This window comes from Bubalus kerabau, chromosome 17 (genome assembly GCF_029407905.1).
Source record: "Bubalus kerabau isolate K-KA32 ecotype Philippines breed swamp buffalo chromosome 17, PCC_UOA_SB_1v2, whole genome shotgun sequence".
NCBI classification, from domain to species: Eukaryota; Metazoa; Chordata; class Mammalia; order Artiodactyla; family Bovidae; genus Bubalus; species Bubalus kerabau.
The window spans coordinates 49,476,064-49,486,517 of NC_073640.1; the positions used below are offsets into that span (position 1 = coordinate 49,476,064).

The following is a 10,454-nucleotide window of genomic DNA, read 5'->3' on the forward strand; positions in this document are numbered from 1 at the left end:
ACTGGTCCACCAACTGCTAATGGCTTGCTAATGGTGCACAACAAGGTAAGTACTGAAATTGCTAGGTGGTGCTTAGAAATAGCAATCTGACATCATCACATCCAAGTATATGATCAAGAGTCTTGTCATAATTATTTAACAAGGTGTAGACCAAAAGGATCAGTCCATGACAGACTGGAGATATCAAAAACAGATAACTACTTCACAATTGGGCTAGTGGGCAATATACAAATAAAAACTATTAATTTGAGAAATTAATGAGAAATATGAATCCTGCCATTTGCCACAACATGACTGGAACTTGAGGGCATTATGATAAGTGAGATAAGTCAGACAGAGAAAGACAATGTATGATATCACTTCTGTGGAATCTGAAAAAGCCAAACTCACAGACACAGAAAGCAGAATAGTGTTTTCCAGGAGCTGGATGATGGAGGAAATGGACACAGACTGGTAAAAGTATCCAAACTTTCAGTTGTAAGATGAATGAGGTCTGAGGATGTACAGTGTAACACGATGACTATGGTTAACAGTACCATTGTATATATCAGTACTAACACTTGCTAAGAGAGTAAGTATCCTCACCAGAGATAACTATCTATAGATAACTACAGAGGTAATAGATGTATTAATTAACTTGTTGCTTAGTTCCTAAGACATGTCTGACTCTTTAAAACCCCATGACTATAGCTCGCCAGGCTCTACGTGTCCATGGGATTTCTCAGGCAAGAATATTGGAGTGGGTTACCTTCTCCAGAGGAATATCTGGCATATCGAGTCAGTGTTGTGTTTCTTAAATACAGGATGAATCATTTATAATCTGGGGTCAGGGAAACTCAGAGCTGTAGTCTTCACCTGGATGTCCAATATCCAAGCATTTAGCTTCTTAAGCCCTAAAGAAAGAAATTTAATCTTGCCTTTAATATCTTCTTTCTTTCAGAAATTACTTTATTACTCTTTACTAATTTTGGGGGGATTTATTGAGGTATAATTCACAAGACTATAGATATTTCAAGTATACAGGTTGGTAAGTTTTGACATATGTATACACCCATGAAACCATTACCACAATCAAGGAAATGAAAATATCCATCACCACCAAACAGAAAATAGCTCTTCCAGTGAAAAAAAAATTAGAGGAAATATTTCCAAAATTGTTTCATTAAGCCAGCATTATCATGATACTAAAATCAGAAAAAAAAATGTACCAAATATTACAGATCAGTATCTGTTATGAATATAGATATGAAAATTCTCAAAGAAATAATAGAAAACCAAAAACAGAAGTATATAAATTGAATACAGCATCACTCACTGGGGTTTCTCCCGAGAATGCAAAATTTGTTCAATATTAGAAAATCAATGTAATCCACTATATGAACTGTCAAAAAAGGAAAACCACATGATCAATTGATACACAAAAGGCATTTGAGAATAGTTAATATCCATTAAGATTAGAAACTCAGCAAACCAGAACAGGAAACTTCCTCATCCTGATAGTGTCTACAGAAAACCTATAGCTGACATCATATGTGGTGGTGAAAGTGCGAAAGCTTTCTTCCCTCATATATGCAACAAGGCAAGGATATTCACGCTCATCACCCCTATGCTGCACCAGATCCTAATTAGCACAATAAGTCAGAAAAAGGTGGGGGGGGGGGGGCTGGTGAGGAAAGGGCATAGAGGACTTCACTGGTGGTCCAGTAGTAAAGAATTTGCCTGCCAATGCAGGAGACACAGGTTCGATCCCTGGTCTAGGAAGATTCCACATGCTGCAGAGCAACTAAGCTCATGTATCACAACTACTGAGCTCACATGCCACCACTACTGAAGCCTGTGCATTGAGAGCCCTTGCTCTGCAACAAGAGAAGCCACCTCAGTGAGAAGCCTGTGCACTACAACTAGAGAGTAGCCCTTGCTTGCCACAACTAGAGAAGGCCTTCATGCAGCAACAAAGACCCAGGGCAGTCAGATAAATAAATTTTAAAAGGGCATACAAAAAGATATTAAAGCTACCTTATTTGCAGATGACATGATTCTCTGTGTAGAAAAGCCCAAAGAATGAAAAAAAAATTAAAATGAAATAAAACTCTTAAAATTGATGAGTTTAGCAAGATTCAGGTAGCAATAATCAATATTCAAAAATCTACTGTATTTCCATATGCTTGCAATAAACAATCAGAAACCAAAATTTTTAATGTTTTTAAAATACCATTTCCAGTAGCTCCCAAATAGGCAAGTAGTTGGGTGTAAATCCGAGACTTCCCACATGGCGTTAGTAGTAAAGAACTTGCCTTCCAATGCAGGAGACACAAGAGATGTGGGTTCTACCCCTGGGTTGGGAAGATCCCCTGAAGTAGGAAATGGCAACTCTCTCCAGTATTCTTGCCTGGAAAATCCCATGGACAGAGGAGCCTGGCGTGCTACAGTTCGTGGGGTCTCAAAGAGTCAGACACAACTGAGCACACACACATTGGGTGTAAACCTAATGTATCATGTGTACAAGTTGTGTGTGTAACTAGATGGCTGATGAAAAAAATAGAAGAACTAAACAAACGGAGAGTTTGCCCACAGTTGATAATTGGAAGGTTTGACACCTCTCTCAACTCATTCTGAAATTTTTTATGCAATTCCTTAATAAATATTTTTTACTGAAGTATGGTTGATTTACAATGTTTCAGGTACACAGCAAGGTGATTCAGTTATACATATACACATATATTATTTTTGAGATTATGAAATTCCTATTTAAAGACAAAAAAGATTTGTAGATCTAGACAAGCATAGTCAAAGCAATTCTGAAAATTAAGAATAATTTTAAGTAATTAAGTACTCACATGACCCAACTTTAAGAATCATTACAAAACTACATGAAAAAGACAGTACAGTCCTGGCAAATGGATAAACACGTAAGTCAGCAGAACATAATAAGGAGTGCACATAGAGACCCACAATAAATACAGCCATTTTATTTAGAATGGAGTGCAAAGGTAATTTACCAAAGAAATAGAAACAGTTTCAAAGAAATAGAAACAGTGTTAGGTTAATTGGACCACCATATGCAAAACATAATGTCAACTAAAACTTCACATTTGAAACTCAATATAGGGCATAGATTCAAATGCAAATTGTATTATAAATCTATTAAACTTTAAGATGAAAACATAGGAGAAAATCTTTCTGACTCTGGTTAAGCAAGAGTCTTAGGCATTATACCAAAAGCACCTTCATAAAAAAAAAATTTTAGATTTGAACTACAGAACCAGAGAAAATATTTGCAAATCTTACATCTGACAAACGACTTGAATCCAAAATATATAAAGTGAAAGTGAAGTCACTCAGTCGTGTCCGACTCTGTAAACCCATGGACTGTAGCCTACCAGGCTCCTCTGTCCATGGGATTCTCCAGGCAAGGGTACTGGAGTGGGTTGCCATTTTCTTCTCCAGGGGATCTTCCCAACTCAGGGATCGAGCCCAGGACTCCCGCATTGTAGGCAGACGCTTTACCGTCTGAGCCACCATGGAAGTTAGACTATAAAAGACCCTCAAACTTAACTGTAATAAAAAAACAAAGCAATTGTTTTAAAATGAGCAAAAGAGATGAACTGACCCTTTTTCAAGGGGGATATGTAGGTGTTAAGTAAACACATGAAAAGACGTTAATTCTCACACACAGCAGCCGCCACTGCTGCAGAACCAGACTCAAATCGTTAAATGACCCCTCTCAAGCTACCTGAAGCAACCCAAGACTCCTAGGCTTACATCACTCTTTCCTCAAGCGGCGCTTTTTCCCTCAAGGCACCTCGGGAATTAATCACCTGAGAGAGTAGGAGGAGCCTGAACCCCTACAGACCAATCAGAAGCCACTTGAGTGCTTCCCCAGCAGCCACTTGAGTGCTTCCCCAGCACACACAACCTCTAATCAGCCAATAGAAGTGGAACTACAGAGGCGGGGCCTGCCTGGTCTCCATGGTAATCCCTGGCAGGGCGGAGTGGGAAAAAGGCTCTATGTAGCCTTGGTAGTACCAAATCCAGGTGCCCTAAAGGAGGGAGGTGGGGGATTAGAAGAGGTAGGGAGAGAATTTATGGAGTGACAAGTGCCAGGAAGAGAGTTAGGAGGGTAAGGGGAGAATCAGGCGGAAGGAGAGTTTCATGAGCCGGAAGAGAAGGGTTATTAAGAAGAGAAGTATTTAGAGACAGTACAAGTTTAGCAGAACAGGGGGGTTGTGTAATTAGTAGAGGAAGAAGGAGTTCAAAGCTGGTTTCAGAGGTAGAAAGAAGACGTTAGGAGGACGCAGGGCAGGTCTTTATAAGGGACAGACAAGAAGCTACGAGTGGATAAGAAGAGACTTCGAGTTTACAGTTGCTTAAAGAAGGTCTTAGAGGAGCCAAGTGAGAGGATATGGGCGTGGGGGATAGATGAAGGGAAGAGTTTACAGGTGAACAATAAGGGTCATAACAGGACCATGAGAGATGCTTAGGGGCAAAATGAGTGATATTATTATAAAAGGGACAAGCAGAGAGCTATTAAAGACATTAAAGTATTATAGAGTGAACGTCTTTAAGGGGACAATGGAGGTTTTACACATGAAAAATGAATGTGTTAGTGCTGAGTGAGGATCTTCTTAGAAGGGTGGTTTATAGGGACAAAGAGAAGATTGCTTGGGGGACAATGAGGGTGTTCATGGAAACAAAGTATTACAGTGGGTCAGCTAAGGTACAAGGAGGTCAAGTGAGAGTCCTCAGAGTCAGAAAGGACTTTAGGGGGACAATGGAAGGGGTCAAGTGAGACATGCTGTAGAGAGCAGCAAAGCAGTTGTAGAAGACAGGGAGTAGCTTACAGGAGATGGAGAAAATGTTACAGAGAACAGAGGTGTTATAGGGCATGGGGGTGGGGAGAAGAGAGGGTCTGGGAGTTATGGGGTAAATGGATTTATTAAAATGGATAGTAAGGTTTAAGGGAATACAGCATGAGTTCAAGGGAGTCAGTGAGTCTTTTAAAGAGTGTCAGTGAAGATTTTATAGGAATCAAGGACAATCAAGGAAGGAAGTTACAGGGAATGGTAGGGTCCAGAAGCCAAGCTGAGCCATAACCCACTCCTTCTCCCCAGGCATTTGAAATTATGGCTGAGAAGCCCCCCAGTGACCACCTCTTGATGGCGATCTTGGCCTATCTCCTGTGCTTTCCTTTAGGCGCTGTAGCCTTGTACTATTCTTCCCAGGTGGGAATGTGCGTCATGTGAGTCCTCACTCTCCCCTCCCTCTCCATCCTGGCCCTGTGTGTGTGTTAGTTGCTCAGTCGTATCCAATTCTTTCCAACCCCATGGTCTGTAGCCCACCAGGCTCCTCTGTCCATGGAACTCTCCAGACAAGAATACTGGAGTGGGTAGCCATTCCCTTCTCCAGGGGATCTTCCCGACCCAGGGATCAAACCTGGGTCTCCTGCATTGCAGGCAGATTCTTTACCATCTGAGCTACCACAGAAGTCCTGACCCTGGATAAATTTCATCCATATTCTCCATCCTGTTGGTTCAGACCCCACCCTTGCAGTGCCTTCACCCCCTGCAATAACCCTTTAAAGCTCATCTGTTCCTGTTCTGTCTCTCCTCTCAAACTCAGACAAGGCGCCACAACCGTAGGAATGAACGAGCCTTGGCAGTCAAGACCTCCCGCAAAGTCTTCAGTTATTCAGTGGCGGGAATTATTCTGGCATGCATCGCTGCTGTCAATATCTGGATTGTATTTCTAATAGCCACTTTTAAACGGTAACCTCATCTCCAGCTCATGAAGAAAACCACAAAAATATACAACAGCATTACTTACCAAGGCTCTCAGTATCCATTTGGGCCAGTGTCTGGTGTGCCAGGTGTTCTAACTTGAAGCACCTTGAGGTGACTGATGGGGAAAGGAAGTGGTAACTCAGGCAGCCTATTGGACCAGAGCTCAAACCAACCCTGGGACTCTGCCAAGGGAGTGGGGCTCATGGGAGACAGTGTAGGGCACTGTTTCTCCAGGGCAGTCTCCCTTCCTGCCCAAATACATGCCACAAACCTGTTTATGTCAACCAAGGGCCTTGACTGAGCTGCCTGACTTTGGAAATGCTGCAGTCAACTTGAGGTCAAATCCCCACCCTCTCAGAACTTATAAACCAGGGGGGAAGACATATCACCAGATAGTGACCATCCACATTAGAACTATCTGTAATTGAGGAAATCCAGTGCTGGGTATTGGAGGCTGAACCTAATCTGGACCTAATCTGGGATACTTGTGGTCTAACAGAAAACCAGAGAGTCAAGCAACTGTGAGTGAACTGACTAGAATTCAGGCCAGGTAGGATTGTAGAGTTTCCATAACAGCTATGGTTGCCTCCTCTCCCCACCAACACCATTGTTTGTTATTTAGGCATCATTCAACAATACTTTATGAGCACCTACTATGTCTTGGCCACTAACTGGGAAAGCAACAGAGCAAAATAAATCAGACCTCTTTCTAATGGAGCTTATGCTCCAGTGAGAAGAAAACCATAAACAAATAGACCTCTCAGTAAACAAGGTAATTACAGGGAATATAAATACTACGGAGAAAAATATCACAGGGTAATAAGCTAAAGCAATGCCAGTACTGGTCCAGCAACTGTTAGCATTAATTACGCAAGACAGGTGCAGAAATGCCAGTTTAGTTCAGTTCAGTCGTTCAGTCATGTCCGACTCCTTGCAACCCCATGGACTGCAGCACACTAGGCTTCACTGCCCATCACCAGTAATTGCCAGTAGGTATGTTGAAAGTGCAGGAGTAACATTTGTTCCTATGTAGATTTAATGTTGGTACATAGTAGAAAACCTCAAGAGATGATTGATATTTGGTCTCAGTTGCAGAGTGCTCATTTAAAATGCTGAATTATATGCAAACTACATTTTACATAGAAATGTATCTCAAATAGTTCCCATTTGTGTTCTCTTCCATTAGAGGTCATTTCTATGTAAAACCATCAAAATTGCCTTTATAGGTCATGTCCATTTGACAGCCTCTAAACCCTTCAGTTCAGACGGTAAAGTGTCTGCCTGCAATGCGGGAGACCTGGGTTCAATCCCTGGGTCGGGAAGATCCCCTGGAGAAGGAAATGGCAACCCACTCCAGTATTCTTGCCTGGAGAATCCCATGGATGGAAGAGCCTGGGGGCTACAGTCCATGGGGTCGCAAAGAGTTGGACACAACTGAGCAACTTCACTCACCCACTCATGTTGAAAGTGAAAATGTTAGTCTTTTGGGCCTGATTCTTTGTGACACCCATGGACTGTAGCCCACCAGGCTCCTCTGTTCATGGGATTCTCAACTCAAGAGTACTGGAGTGGGTTGCCATTCCCTTCTCCAAGGAATCTTCCCAACCCAGAAATTGAACCCGTGTCTCTTGCATTGCAGGCAGTCTCTACCTTCTGAACCACCAGGGAAGCCATACGTTGAAACTTACAGCAATTTGACATTGTCATGGCATCCAAGTATAAGGTCAAGAATCTTGTTTCAATTAAAAATTAAAAAATAAAGAGTCTTGGGTCCGTCTAATCAAGGCTATGGTTTTTCCGGTGGTCATGTATGCATATGAAAGTCAGACTGTGAAGAAAGCTGAGTGCTGAAGAATTGATGCTTTTGAACTGTGGTGTTGGAGAAGACTCTTGAGAGTCCCTTGGACTGCAAGGAGATCCATTCTAAAGGAGATCAGTGTTGGGTGTTCTTTGGAAGGACTGATGCTGAAGCTGAAACTCCAATACTTTGGCCATCTCATGCGAAGAGTTGACTCATTGGAAAAGACTCTGATGCTGGGAGGGATTGGGGGCAGGAGGAAAAAGGGACGACAGAGGATGAGATGGCTGGATGGTATCACTGACTCGATGGACGTAAGTCTGAGTGAACTCTGGGAGTTGGTGATGGACATGGAGGCCTGGCGTGCTGTGATTCATGGGGTCGCAGAGAGTCGGACATGACTGAGTGACTGAACTGAACTGAAAGAGTCTTGTCTGGTTGAACCAAGTATAGGCCAGAGTACGGGTGCAGCGGCCTTGGCCCCGGAGCACGGGGGCAGGAGTGGGTGGCCAGGCAGGTTGGGCTGGGAGGTGCTGAGTGGGTCCACATGGGGTGAGAGGCCCGACTAGATCTGGAGCCCCGGGGACAAAGCAGCTGTGTCCCTCACGATGAAAGGTCTGGGGATACCTCTCTCTCCTTTGTGCAGTTGATAGTTTGAGCAGTGAGGAAATGGCTTACAGTGTCAAAACCTTTCTGCAGAACCCTGCCAGGGGAATCAAAACCTCCATCTGGGGAATTTGTACCATCTCAAAGCTAGATGCTCAAATTCAACAAAAGAGAGAGGAGCAGTGTCCAAGAAAGGCAAGCAGTGTCCTGGCTCAGAGGAGAGCCCAGAGCACTGAGAGGAAGCAGGAGAGTGAACCACATGTTGTTAGGAGAATTTTTCAGTGCTGCACTTGGAATGGTGGAGTTTTCTAGTTCAATCTCCTCTTGTTTCATCACGTGTTTATTCCTGTGCTTCAGTCAGTAGAAGCCCAGATTTTTGGTGATCCCATCACTACACAGGGATGTTTGGTCATGGCTGGAGATTTTCCCTGGGTCAACTTTCAGAGCTCTCTCAGTGCACTCCCTCTTTGCGCTCACCAAAGTCGTAAGCTCAATTTGGTTCTGTGATATAGCTGACCTGGCATCCAAGGTATCAGGAAGGAAGCCTCCCACATTCCTTGCTGCTCCTGCTGCTAAGTCCCTTCAGTCGTGTCCAACTCTGTGCGACCCCACAGACGGCAGCACACCAGGCTCCCCCGTCCCTGGGATTCTCCAGGCAAGAATACTGGAGTGGGTTGCCATTTCCTTCTCCAATGCATGAAAGTGAAAAGTCAAAGTGAAGTCACTCAGTCGTGTCTGACTCTTAGCGACCTCATGGACTGCAGCCTACCAGGCTCCTCCTTCCATGGGATTTTCCAGGCAAGAGTACTGGAGTGGGGTGCCATTGCCTTCTCCACCCACATTCCCTAGTGTAGCAAAATAATTGCTGACATGCTCTTCAGCCTTTCACTGCAGGCTCTCTTCTTCCTCCAGGGGATGTTTGTGAGTCTTTTTCCCATCTAGCTGGTTAGTCTGGTTAGTCTTCTGCATATGTCTCTTTTCTACTCACTACTCACAGTTCATGGAATTCTCCAGGCCAGAATACTGGAGTGGGTAGCCTTTCCCTTCTCCAGGGGATCTTCCCAATGCAGGGATTGAACCCAGGTCTCCTGCTTTGCAGGAGGATTCTTTACCAGCTGAGCCACAAGGGAAGCCCAAGAATACTGAAGTGGGTAGCCTATTCCTTCTCCAGCAGATCTTCCTGACCCAGAAATCGAACCGGGGTTCCTGCAGATTCTTTACCAACTGAACTATTAGGGAAGCTCTACTCACTATACTGCTTGAATGGATGGTTCCATAAAGGAATTGAAATGCACCAGCGGTTGTCAAACACAGAAAGGAATTGGCCTTGCCTTGGATTTGGTTTGCCCCTGGCTTTCCTCACAGCAAGGCAGTCTCCAACATTGTCAGTGGCTGACCCTTCTCTGTCCTCTTACCTTTATTCCTTATCAGCGCCAATGAAGCAAAGATCCCTGGCAAAGCATAACTTTTCCAATTGCACCTCTTCTCCTTAGTGATTTTCTTAAGCAGCAGACTCTTCCACAAGATGGGTGAACCTGCAGTAATTTCCACTTCTGCAGAGTTTCTTCACCACACCCATCTCCTGCCCGAACTGAAGGCTGCTGCGGGCCCCTGAGTCCATCACCTGCCATCTGGAGGAGATGGGAGCGATTGGAAGGACGCCGCGGCAGCTCTTTTCCTGGTTCACCTCCATCCCCTCCCAGGGAAGGCAGGGCCCACCATGCCAAAGGCCCTAGACACATTCCCTTCTCTCTGAGGAATCCAGACTTTTGTCTCTGGTGCATGTAAGGCAGAATCTTCCTGACACCACTACGGACTTTAAACACTGGTGGGTCTGAAAGGACCTCAGGTTTTTCTGCAGCTCTTCTCTAACATTTGCCAGCCTCATGCCTGGACTGATTTGAATACTCTTTCTCCCTGTGCCATTTCCCCTTCCACTTACCCTTCCTGCCTCCCACCACCCTTGGATGAATGGATTTTTGTGATTCTGGCTGCTGTATTTTGTGGATCTATTATTTTTGTTTTTCTGTGATGCACATATATTGGCTGTGGGAGGGACAGGAGGCTCTGCTGCTCCTGGTCACTCCCTTTTATAGCCATCACTGTCTTGTTTCTTTAACTCAAGTTAGATTTTGGTCTCTTGCTCCACTGCAAAAAAAAAAAAAAAATGGAGAAACAAGCCTGAAGAGATGGGACAGGGAGAAAGACTGCACAGCCAGATCTGCTGGGTTTTGAGGAGTGAGTTTCTTTCTTCCCCTTGAAGGAGAAAA

At 44.0% G+C, this 10,454-nt stretch overlaps 1 pseudogene; it reads left to right on the forward strand.

Annotated features, from left to right (window-relative positions):
• The first annotated feature begins 7,914 nt into the window (after nucleotides 1–7,914).
• On the forward strand, nucleotides 7,915–9,813 carry LOC129630930 (etoposide-induced protein 2.4 homolog; annotated as a pseudogene).
• The last annotated feature ends 641 nt before the right edge of the window (nucleotides 9,814–10,454 follow it).